General features: G+C 43.7%; 1 protein-coding gene across 1 annotated transcript in view; it reads left to right on the top strand.

The window, feature by feature from the left end:
- The first annotated feature begins 1,039 nt into the window (after positions 1-1,039).
- The window catches only part of SYNE3 (spectrin repeat containing nuclear envelope family member 3), a 109,069-nt gene continuing 97,977 nt past the window's right edge, over positions 1,040-12,131 (top strand). Inside the window, exon 1 of the mRNA XM_080619738.1 lies at positions 1,040-1,057. The gene's annotated coding sequence lies outside the window, so the exon portion shown is untranslated. The remainder of the gene's footprint in view (positions 1,058-12,131) is intronic.

Raw genomic sequence — 12,131 nt, 5'->3', positions numbered from 1 at the left:
TTATCTAATAAAATTCAAACTGATAAATTCCTGTTATCCTCTCAGTATAAAAGCTCCCAGCACTCTTTATGTAGTAGATGATGTAGAGCTCCTTCATGAACTCTTTATAATCTCCACAAGAAAATAAAGTGTCAAATACTGTTCTAGACGGGGCTCACACACAGTGTCCTATTTGATGCTGTATCATTTTGTGCAGAACTTTTTGCACTTCCTGGTGGAATTCATTAATTTGATAGGTGGACCACTCGGTGGATAAAGAACTGGCTGGATGGCCGCACGCAAACAGCTGTGGTCAATGGCTCAATGTCCGGCTGGAGACCAGTAGTGAGTGATGTCCCTCAGGGATCGGTGTTGGGACCGGTCTTGTTCAACATCTGTGTCGGTGACATGGACAGTGGGATTGAGTGCGCCCTCAGCAAGTTTGCCGATGACACCAAGCTGTGTGGTTCGGTTGATACACCGGAGGGAAGGGATGCCATCCAGAGGGACCTCGACACGCTTGTGAGGTGGGCTGATGCCAGCCTTATGAAGTTTAACCATGACAAGTGCAAGGTCCTACACCTGGGTCGGAGCAATCCCAGGCATGGATAAAGGTTGGGCAGAGAAGAGATTCAGAGCAGCCCTGCAGAGAAGGACTTGGGGGTGTTGGTCGATGAAAAAATGAACATGAGCCGGCTTCAGTGTGCGCTCACAGCCCAGAAAGCTAACTGTATCCGGGGCTGCATCAAAAGGAACATGACCAGCAGGTCAAAGGAGGTGATCCTGCCCCTCTACTCTGCTCTCATGAGACCTCACTTGGAGTATTGTGTGCAGTTCTGGTGTCCTCAACATAAAAAGGACATGGAACTGTTGGAACAAGTCCAGAGGAGGGCCACGAGGATGATCAGGGGACTGGAGCACCTCCCGTATGAAGACAGGCTGAGAAAGTTGGGGCTGTTCAGCCTGGAGAAGAGAAGGCTGCGTGGAGACCTCATAGCAGCCTTCCAGTATCTGAAGGGGGCCTACAAGGATGCTGGGGATGGACTATTCATCAGGGACTGTAGTGACAGGACAAGGGGTAACAGGTTAAAACTTCAACAGGGGAAGTTTAGATTGGATATAAGGAAGAAGTTCTTGACTGTAAGGGTGGTGAGGCACTGGAATGGGTTGCCCAGGGAAGTTGCGAATGCTCCATCCCTGGCAGTGTTCAAGGCCAGGCTGGACAGAGCCTTGGGTGGCATGGTTTAGTGTGAGGTGTTCCTGCCCATGGCAGGGGGGTTGGAACTAGATGATATTAAGGTCCTTTCCAACCCTAACTATTCTTTGATTCTATGAATTCAACTTACCTCAAAGTGGAAAGGACTTTAAACAGCAAGGTTTCAGTATTTATAATCTCTGAGGTTCTTGAATAAGAAGGTTCTTCTGAAAAAGGGAGCCTCTATTTCCCCCTCACTGCCAGAATTCCTACATAAACCACCATGGAATTTTCCCTGGGCTTGGAAACCCTGGGCATGATTTTCAAAGTGACCAAGCACCTAAACTTCTAGTTGCACTTCACAGTTCTGGAAAATAAACTCACAATAACTGATCAGACAAAATAATACACCTCTTCTGAGAAGAAGAGAGAAAAAAAAAAAAGCTTTAATTTTCTTTCATCTTTAGCTTCTCCAAGTAGAAAGCTGTATAACAATTTCTCCTAGACATAAGGTACGAAGTTTCAACTCCCACTCCGTTTCGGTTTGGGGTTTTTCTGAAGTAAAAATGAAAAATAACTTGTCCATCAACTCAGAGACCTTACCTTTAGCAGGTAGGGGTGTGGGGGAGGGTGTATGAGAGAAAAAGAGTCACAAACTGCATAGTTACACTTTGTCTTATTCTGGCAGGATGATCAGAAAACGTCTATTTTTCTGCCAGCTGGAGCCCTGCCAAACAGTCACAGCTTGGTTCACTTAGAAGAGTTCACAAGATGCTATTGATAATTAACATGAAGTTTTTCCACAGTACTGTGCCTATAATCTCTATTTCGCACTCTATAGTCCTGCTACTAAGAAGGAAAAAATTCATTGTCTTGATGAGGAATAAAATGGTTTTTAGAATTGCTCTAGGCAACCATTACCAACATCTTATTGTATTATCCAGACCAAAGGTTATGGGAAGAGATGTCAGAGCTGTCCGCTATTCTGCTAGTGTTAAAGTAACAAGATTACCCCATGTTGGCCTGAGACTTAGACAGAGAAAGCAGTTTTGAAGAAACAAACTCAATATGACCTGGGAGTGTCATAGAACTGCCAGAAACCCAGCTGCATCACAAAGAGCATGGCCAGCAGGTTGAAGGAGGGGATTCTCCCCCTCTACTCCACTCTCACGAGACTCCACCTGCAGTGCTGCATCCAGCTTTGGTGCTTTGAACATAAGAGGGACGTGGACATGTTGGAGTGAGTCCAGAGTCCAGAGGAAGGCCATGAAGATGCTCAGAGGGCTGGAGCACCTCTCCTGTGAAGACAGGGTGAGAAAGCTGAGCTTGTTCAGCCTGGAGAGGAAAAATCTGGAGAGGGACTTTTTACAAAGGCATGTAGTTACAGGACAAGGAATAATGGCTTTAAACTGAAAGACGATAGACTTAAATTAGACATTAGGAAGAAATTCTTTACTGTGAGGGTGATGAGACATTGAAACAGGTTTTCTAGAGAAGTTGTAGATATCCCATCCCTGGAAGCATTCAAGGCCTGGTTGGACAGGGCTTTGAGCAATCTGGCTTCGTGGAGCTTTGAACTAGATGATCTTTAACGTCCCTTACAACCCAAATCAGTCTTTGATTCTATGATTTGATGATGGCATTGATGTACAAGTGGTTCAAGTATTTTGTAGGGACTTAGCTCTCTTGAACTTTGACAGTTAGGGGTGTTTTTATAAATGAAAAGGAAGGACCCAAACCTACTAACCCTGAACTGTTAGCAATACAATGCTACCGTAGATCTGGCTTCTGGAAAAGCCTATAAGCCTGTGTATCATCAAATTGGCATGTCAAGCAGCTGAATTACTGTATGACAACATGAGCCACAGCATCCGACAGCATTAGAGAGGGGAGACTAGTAGAATAGAGCACTGAAAATGTTGACCAGTGGGACCCTCGGGACTACTGGGGAGCTGAGTGAATCAGCCATGCTGCTTTGTTACATTGCTTCTATGGCTGAACTGATTTCACATCTTAGAAATAAATCAGCTAATTTAAAAGTGTCCTGGGCACCTCTGCGCTGTTTTTTCTTTCCTTTTGTGACTGCATAGAAAATTTAAAGGAAAATGTGAAACACAGTCTTTCTAAAATGTACAGTCTAGTTTATCACCCATAAATATAGTGATTCTCCTGGCATCTTGTGGCTGATGCTGTTCTCTACCAAGTACCTAATGAAACACTAGAAGTGCTGTACACTGGAGCTTACTGATATGGAAATAATTGCACTGCGCCGAGCAGAGAGAAAACCAGAAGGGTTATTACAGAAGCCTTTAAATATTTTTTTAGTTTTTATCCTTTAATGTTACTTTAAATCAGCATTTTCTAACCAGCAGAGCACACAGAAATGTTGAGATGCACAGATCTCAAGAGTGAGGCATAACATCCTATGCCTTCTAATTAGTTTGCTGGCATAATTGACTTTGGCTGGGCACCAGAGTCAGTACAGCTGTGAGCTGACAATGCTATGAGGAGGCAGGAGCAAATATAGAGGAGTATCAGTGACTTGGAAAAGGGAGGCAAGGTAGGGGAGATCCTGGGAATGAGGAAAGAATACATGGAAACAGAGATCAGAAGAAATGGAGGAGGACTGACAAGGAAAAACAAAGGATAAAGAAGTGGAAACAAGGAGGCAGTAGTTCTGTTGTCTGTCTATAAAAGCAAAGAATTACTGGCTGAAGTTGAGGAAAACTGCTAATTTCTACTAAAGAACGGCTCTGGGCATGAATTATTTGTACAAGTCTTTGTTGGTTTTAAGACTGTTCTACAGAATCAGACTTTTTTTTTCCCCAGGTATCATGGGCAATTTGTCAGCCTTCACTGGCAGCATGGAAGCAGGTGTGTACCTTTGAGGCAGCACATGGGAACAAAGAACACACTGAAGAGGCAACAAATAATCCCGATTTGCATAAAATTATGATAGAAAAAGAAAATTGTTAAGGGTAAAGGTACGGATCCCGATGACATTTTCCTCTCAGCTCATCCAGAGTACTCACTGTAAACACACAGGGACATTGTTAAACAATATTGACATTGAAACTGTAACTAATTAATTCCTACATTGGCATTGGAAGGGAATTAATATATTCCCTCTTCTTTCTTCTTCTGAAGTTACATTCTTTGCCATGCTCATTTTCTATTTCCCTGATACCAAATTCCTTCTGTTACATATCTAATTCTAAATAATTTTTATTTAAATAATAGGATGAATATCTCTAGTGAGTGACACTGATAGTCCTCAACATAAAAAGGACATGGAACTGTTGGAACAAGTCCAGAGGAGGGCCACGAGGATGATCAGGGGACTGGAGCACCTCCCGCATGAAGACAGACTGAGATAGTTGGGGCTGTTCAGCCTGGAGAAGAGAAGGCTGCGTGGAGACCTCATAGCAGCCTTCCAGTATCTGAAGGGGCCTACAAGGATGCTGGGTATGGACTATTCATCAGGGACTATAGTGACAGGACAAGGGGTAACGGGTTCAAACTTCAACAGGGGAAGTTTAGATTGGATGTAAGGAAGAAATTCTTTACTGAGAGGGTGGTGAGGCACTGGAATGGGTTGCCCAGGGAGGTTGTGAATGCTCCGTCCCTGGCGGCGTTCAAGGCCAGGTTGGATGAGGCCTTGGGTGGCATGGTTTAGTGTGGGGTATCCCTGCCCATGGCAGGGGGGTTGGAACTAGATGATCTTAAGGTCCTTTCCAACCCTAACTATTCTATGATTCTATTCTATGATTCTATAGTGGCAAAGAGGACTCAGCCATCCAGCTCCTGGCTTTACATAACAGGTTGGAAGGTCTCTACTTTTTGGTTAATATCTCTCGCTTCCCACCACAGCTACTAGTGATGCTCCTCAGCTAGTAGTTTCTGCTCTCCTGCAGTTCCCCGAAACAGCCTTTACATCCTCTGTACGACTTGAAATTTAAAAGCAGTCTGTCAGCTTTCTCAGCAACATTCATCTCTACAGACTCTTAAGCCTAACAGACACACAGAAACAACCTGACTCTAACCTCTCTCAGAGGCTGGAAACAGATCACTAGTGCCCTTTCTCGGTTTCTCTCCTCCCAGGATGGCTGGAAGCAGGGGCTAGTGTCACATAGGTGGGATAACAGCATCACAGAGCAGGAACAAGTCATGGGATTGATGCAGCATGGAGATGTCAAGGTTGGTCAGGGCATTTTGGACACACAGCCTGGCACAGTCACATCAGCCAAGAGATATGCAGCAAGCTCACTTCTCTTCGATCCTACATAGGCTAAAGCTCCTTTGAGGTTTATCTAAATTAAAGTGGTTGCTTCTTTGTTCATGACAAGACTCACCCAGTTTGAGTTACAACTGATTAATGACTTTTCTTGGTCTTTAGATACTATCATGACACCATCTTCCCTTTTTTTGTTGTTGGTTTGTTTGCTTGTTCCCTACTTTACGTTCTGTTTTCAACCAGTTATAAAGCAGAAATATATGCCTGGGTAAGAGTGTGCTTATCCTCAAATTATCTTGATCCTGTTTCTAACTTTGGGTACAATTGCTACCCTCCACTTCTCCAATGAAATAGTTGTTTTTAATTAGGGAAGGCATATTTTTGCTGCAGATCAGTTATTTCATACTAAGCTCCTTCAGAACTTTTTAATGTACCATCTGGACCTGATGATTTGCTGCTTTTTAAATTATCGATTTGTTCCAGCTCTTCTTCCAACACATCTTGATTACCAGAAAAGAGCAAGTCCCAGTAGATATTGCTTTGATATTCTTTATGCTGAAGAGTGATGCAAAGAAATAATTTGGATTCTCAGCAATGCCTTTATCTTCTTTAATTTCTGCCTTTAACCTCCAATGATCCAGTTTCTGAACTACGAAATTAATCATTGGTACTCTTCCGACTGACAAACCCAAAACATTCTTATTTTACAGAGTTAGCTGTTTGCAGCCCACTGTATTTGCTTTAAATTTCCCTTTCATCTAGTCTTTATGCTAATTAATAACCCAACATATTGGAAAGCTAAGGTTTGATTTTCAAACTTGGAAGGATTCCCATTTGACTCAAAAAACCCTCTAGCCCTGCCATTCAGTTGTACTGGTATCCTGTTCGCTTGCCTAGTAATATTTTTACTAGCAACATATATACCCTCCAGACTCTATTACTGTTCTTAAGTAGAATTCATGGCATCCTTAAGGATTGTTTTTCCTGCACTCTTTCCTCAAGAGCTTTCTTGACTAATCCTCTCAATGAGACTAAAGCCCAGATGTCCAAAATTTGAACTTCAGAACAATTTTCTGTATTTTATTTCCCACTACAATACTGGACCATATTACATTAATACATCTGCTATCAGCTTCAGATGCAATCTTGTCCTTAATTTCTTCCTGCACTTTGCTTAACATTAAGAACCAAAAATCAGGATATCAGGATTTAGGCATATTAAAAAGGCATACTTACAGCTCTGGCCCAGGCTGGAAAAAAACTTCACATGCCCCCTGTTTTGGACCTGACAAAAGCAGAAGCTAGGCAGTAGCTGGCAAACCCGGAGCGTGTAATTCATATCAGTAACAACCTGGTGGTGGAAGCTGCTTTTCTGCAACAGTGTAGTGATGATAATACTTGCTGCTGGACATGGAAGGGCTGCACGCAAGGGAGGTCAAGCCAACACTGCCCATCTCAAATGAAGAACACTGCCACCAGGCAAGGCACCAGGCATTGGGAGAGAAAACAGCACATATTCTCATACTTGTTGGGGCAGGGTTCCTTGCTCAGAAAGAACTGCAAAGCTTCTGAGGTGAAGGGAAGCCTGACACTGTATTGTGATGTTTTGGGGTCTCAGAGGAGAGAGATCTCAGAGCTTTGAGTAATTTTGCTGATCCTTACCACTTGATATTGTCCAAAAGTTCAGTGCAAGATTGTCCCTAAAGCAGACTGTCTGATGCCTCCTGCGGCTTGCCTTCCATACACAGAAAGAGCTTATCTTTCTGAGACAGAGATGTGCAGGACCATTATGATTGAGTTAAAGCCACAGCCTGAGCCCTGAAACACCTCCTCAGAACAGCACTCACTCTTGGGGCCTGGGCTTGAGTGACATGCATCTCCAGCCCTAAAATTTGACAGTTCTTCAGCAGAGCAAGCTGAAGCTCACATAAAAGCACAGGTATTTGAACAGGCCTGCTTCGAGCTACTTTACTTCTGTTATGCTCCTTCCTAAATTGTTAGAAACTTCTTCCGTACTTTCTTCTGGTTTCCTGCTGCGGACACACCTAATTACCACACCTGGAATACTGTGTTCAGTTTTGGTCCCCGCTATACAAAAAAGATGTGGACAGGCTGGAGAGGGTCCAGAGAAGGGCCACAGAGATGGTCGGAGGATTGACTGGGAAGCCTGTCATACGAGGAAAGGCTGAGAGAGAAGGGTTCATTCAGCGTGGACACAAGAAGGCTCAGGGGAGCCTTATCATCATGTTCCAGTATTTAAAGGATGGCTACAAAGAAGACAGACACTCCCTTTTTACAAGGAGTCACATGGAAAAGATGAGGGGTGATGGGCACAAGTTACTGATGGGGAGATTCCAGTTGGACACCAGCAGAAAAAAATTTCACTATGAGAAAAATCATCCATTGGAATAATCTCCCCAGAGAAGAGGTGGATTCCTCAACATTGGGCACTTTGAAGATTCAGCTGGGCAGAGTGCTGGGCCATCTTGTCTAGGTGAAGCTCTGCCAAGAAAGGTTGGACCAGATGAGCCTTGAGGTCCCTTCCAACCTGGTGTTCTATGATTCTATGATTGTTTGCAAGTATTTGGGGAGGGGAGAGGGAACTCACCAAAAAAAAAAAAAAAAATCAGCCTACCTCTGGCCACTGATTTGCTGTTAATGATTTAGGAAGAGATGCAATGAAACGCAGCACAACAGACATAATCCTCAAATCCTTACATAATCCTCAAATCCTTACACCACTGATTCCTCCCCCGATGGGTCCACATCACGTATGGTTTGGCCCTCTCCTCACCAACCACTTCGCTTACTTCAACCACAGAGCTAGGTGCAACCAACCCAAAATGGCTTCGTAGCAGAACCACAGCTGCACTTCGCAAGGCCTTGTAAACCACCCAAATACCAGCAGTAGGCTCACTTTCTGCCTTGTGCCTGAATGTATAAAGACCTAATTTTGGTAAGATCTGTTCAGATAGAAAACAACTCAGGTAGAAGACTTGGGGAATTAGAGCTGGTAGATTATATCACTTATAAAACCTCAGTCACTGTCTGTTTATGCATGCAGAAACACCAAGAGACATAAGCCCTTCCGCAAATGGGGAAAAGGCCTTTCCTGAACTCTTCCACTAAGTGTCCAGGAAATCCCTGGTCTGGTGACTTTATGCTGCTACAGCCACCTCCGGGACATCTGCTGACCTGTTCCAGCTCCTCCTGTTCTTTTCTGGGCAGATTTGAAGCCTCTGAACCCAATCAGAGGATGCTAGTAAAACGGTAACCCAACAGAAAACATCACCACAACCATCTGACCTCTTGCTTTGCTGGACCATCCCAGACTGAAAGAATCCCAAATTCCCCTTTGCCACCTCAAATTTTCCCATTTGGAGCTGGCTGCAGCCCCATATGCTCACTATGGCCCATGCGCATAGGAGGGAGGTGAGTGCCTTGTGGCCTGGGGCACAGGGCAAGGGTACCCAGAGCCACGCACCCCACCATGTGCTTGCGGCACCTGTGCTCTGCACACCCTGCACCTGCTGTACACCAGAGGCAAAACAGCATTGCACCCCATGCTCGACCCCGCTCGAGTCCTCACGTGGAGCAACAGAGCCACCCTTGCGCTTACCTTTCCCAGACACGTGTACGTGGGAACAGGCCACTGCAGAGGATGGTGGAGGGAAGCTGGCAGGCGGTGGGTCCCTGAGGAGTCCCCGCAGCGGATGGGTGCGCTGCTCCCACCCTTCGCAGCGATGCAGCAGACACCGGGCTAACGCCTGGCTTTGGCGCGGTGCTCCTCAGGCGGTTGCTCCGGTGAGGGCAGTGAGCTGTGAAGCTGCTCCCCTCCTCGGCATTACCATCTCACCAGCCACTCTGTCCGCGGGAAAAATATCGCCTTCAGGCACTGGCGTCATCTCCACTGAGGGCGTAGGGCTGTCTGTCTGGGAGCAGCATTACGCACCGGACCGGGATACGCGCCGGGTTCAACACTGACACCCTTCTTCTCCCAAAAGGAAACGAGGACCCCAATGAATAACATGCAACACAGATGAAAAACAGGGAGGACCGCATTGAAAGATGCTTCTGGGTCAGGGCTATGCCGCTTCCCCAGTTCAACAGCACCATCTCCTGGGTGGCCTCGGCCACTCGCCGAGCCGACTGCTCGCACCCCCCGAGAGCATCTCCCCAAAGACATCCTCTGCAACCTTCCTCCGGACCACTTGAAATTTTTAGCGTGTTTTCTTTTATTTGCTTTCCTTCCAGGCAGCATCAGTCTTCTTGCACCCGTTTCCTTTCACATACTATTGCTTGTCTCTCACGGAGCATCACAGACAGGCAACCAAATACAAGAAATATTGAAGAATCCTAGATTTTCTATGTTTTTAAAATCAGCAGTACAAGACATTCTGGAATACCAGCCCTAAAACTAATCTATTCTGAGCTGTGAAGGTTTGAATATGTACCACGTTCTCATGGAGCATATCCTCTTTGAAGTAATCAAAGCACTGCTTCTCAGAGAATACCTGTATTTTCTTCAAGAAAAAACCCCAAACAAACAAACAAACAAACAAAAAACCCCACACCAAACCATCAAAACCAAACCAAACTAACAAAACCAACAAAATAAAACCAAACAAAATATCCCCACAAAACCTCACAAAGTAACAAAAACCCCCAAAAAGCCCTAAAAAAAAACCCCTAACTAGGGAAAAACAACAAAACAAACCCAAAAAAACAGGAAAAACAAACAAAAAATCAAACTAACCAACCAAAATGAAAGATCCCCACCTAAATGTACTTAAGGAGCTGTTTAGATTTTAGACAAGTAAAATGGTAGATAAGAACAGAAATATTAGGTTTCATAGTATCACCATTCAAGGGGAAAATCCTGGCTGACTAGTATTTCAAAGATCCTCATTGTAGTGTGTATTTGAAAGTTCTAAAATGCTTGTTGAGATACCCCTGTAAAAGCATGTAAAAGCACACGTTTTTCAACCAGTAGATCATACGCTTAAGACTAAAGGCTCCAAAACTTAATTCTCTCTACAGCTGTTACAGTACAAGTAGCAAACCTCTGTATTTCAGTTTTTGCAAGTCTGTAAAATGAAGATTCAAGTGTCCTACTTCACTGTTTTGAGGCTAAACTGTACATAGAATCCTTCAGGCTTTGAAGAATGTGCCAAGTAAAACTTTACAGAAGATCCTACAGAAGCTTTTGCTGATTGACTTTACAGGAGCTCCTTTTTAAAAGATGCTGAGCAAGCCCCCTGTACAAGCTTTACATTAGAAGGGACAACATATAGCTACAAAAACATGAACACACATGCCAGCATCTCAATGTACATGTAGAGGCAGTCACAGGGCTTTTTATGTAGAACAGCTGCAATAATTACAAAAAGAAAATCATTATACCTCTATTGTTTGTTAGAATTAACTTCACTAACTGGCAAAACTGTTTCAAAATTAATTTTAAACTTGGCCCTTGGATTGTCTTTAGGTCCTTACAAACCATTACCACCTGTACATATTTAAGGTAAACAAGGTAATTTGGAAATTACAGCCTGCATTTCAACAGCTGAAGAAAAGTTTCAACTGATTCCCTCCATATTTAAGAAGTCTAGCTTGTTTCTTTACTCCGATTCAAAAGGTCTTCAAACATTAAACTCATTTGAGAAGAACAGCCACCCTTAAAAAGTTTTCTTTCTTCTTGAGAAGGGAAGAACAAGCCAGCAGCTTGCTGTCCTGTAAGCATTTCTGGTGTCTAATTAAGAAGTGATCTTCGAAACTGGGAAGATATGAATGCTTGTTGATTATATACAGCACTGTACATTCCTCTCAGCCACACTCTACAACGACTCTAAATTGGACACAGTACGATGGTCTTTCTATCGAAAACCACCTTTGCTCTGGCCTACTGCCTTCCTTCCAGGGAAGGCACGTGCAAGAAGCCGGATTATAAACTTATAAATCAGAAGCTCTTCCCTCACTCCTAAACCAATCAGGTTATACAAGATTCCAATTCTGGTTTTGATACTTTTAGTACAAAAACCCAGAGAAGCTTCTCAGGAAGAACCCTTTAGCAAAAAAATAAAATAAACAAAAAAAGCGCAGCCACACCTGACCTGGAAGTTACTCTGGTTTTCCTCTATCTGTGAAACAGCACAAAACCTGAGCCAACAATTGCATAGTTATTGTTTTTACTTTAGTTTTAATCAGTTAAAATGAACAAAAACACCCCCAAAACCCCAAAAAAACCCAAAACACAAAAGCAAAAAACCCAAGCAACAAAACAAACCCAAACAAACAAAATCCACCAAACACCCAACCCGTTATTTAAAAATAAAACCTGACTCCACTTAGCTACTTCAGTCCTACTTTCTGTGTAACTAAAACCTGTTTTCCCTAGGAAACAGGGAGTCAGGATAGGCCTCGAGTACTTTAATCAGTCAGGAGTTTCTATAGCCACAATCAGGCCAAGTAGCAGACAGCAGTACTCTAAGACGAAACTATTCAATGAAACAAGCAGCATCACAACAAAAATGTCAAAGCCAAATAATTAACAACAGCCTCTTCCAGAGCAGTGTTTTCATCTAAACCCTTTCAGCCAAAAGGCAGGCTCAACTCACAATCCTGCACAACCAACAACCCAAAACCTTCCAACTCTCTTTACCTTTCCTTACTGTCTTTCCACCTTCGTTCATGGGGGCTCTTTAACAGGCAATGCATATCTTG

Source organism: Psittacula echo (genome assembly GCF_963264785.1).
Source record: "Psittacula echo genome assembly, chromosome: 5".
In the NCBI taxonomy this organism is placed as follows: domain Eukaryota; kingdom Metazoa; phylum Chordata; class Aves; order Psittaciformes; family Psittacidae; genus Psittacula; species Psittacula echo.
Note: the sequence above shows the minus strand (reverse complement) of the source record. Positions and strands in the feature narration are given on the sequence as shown.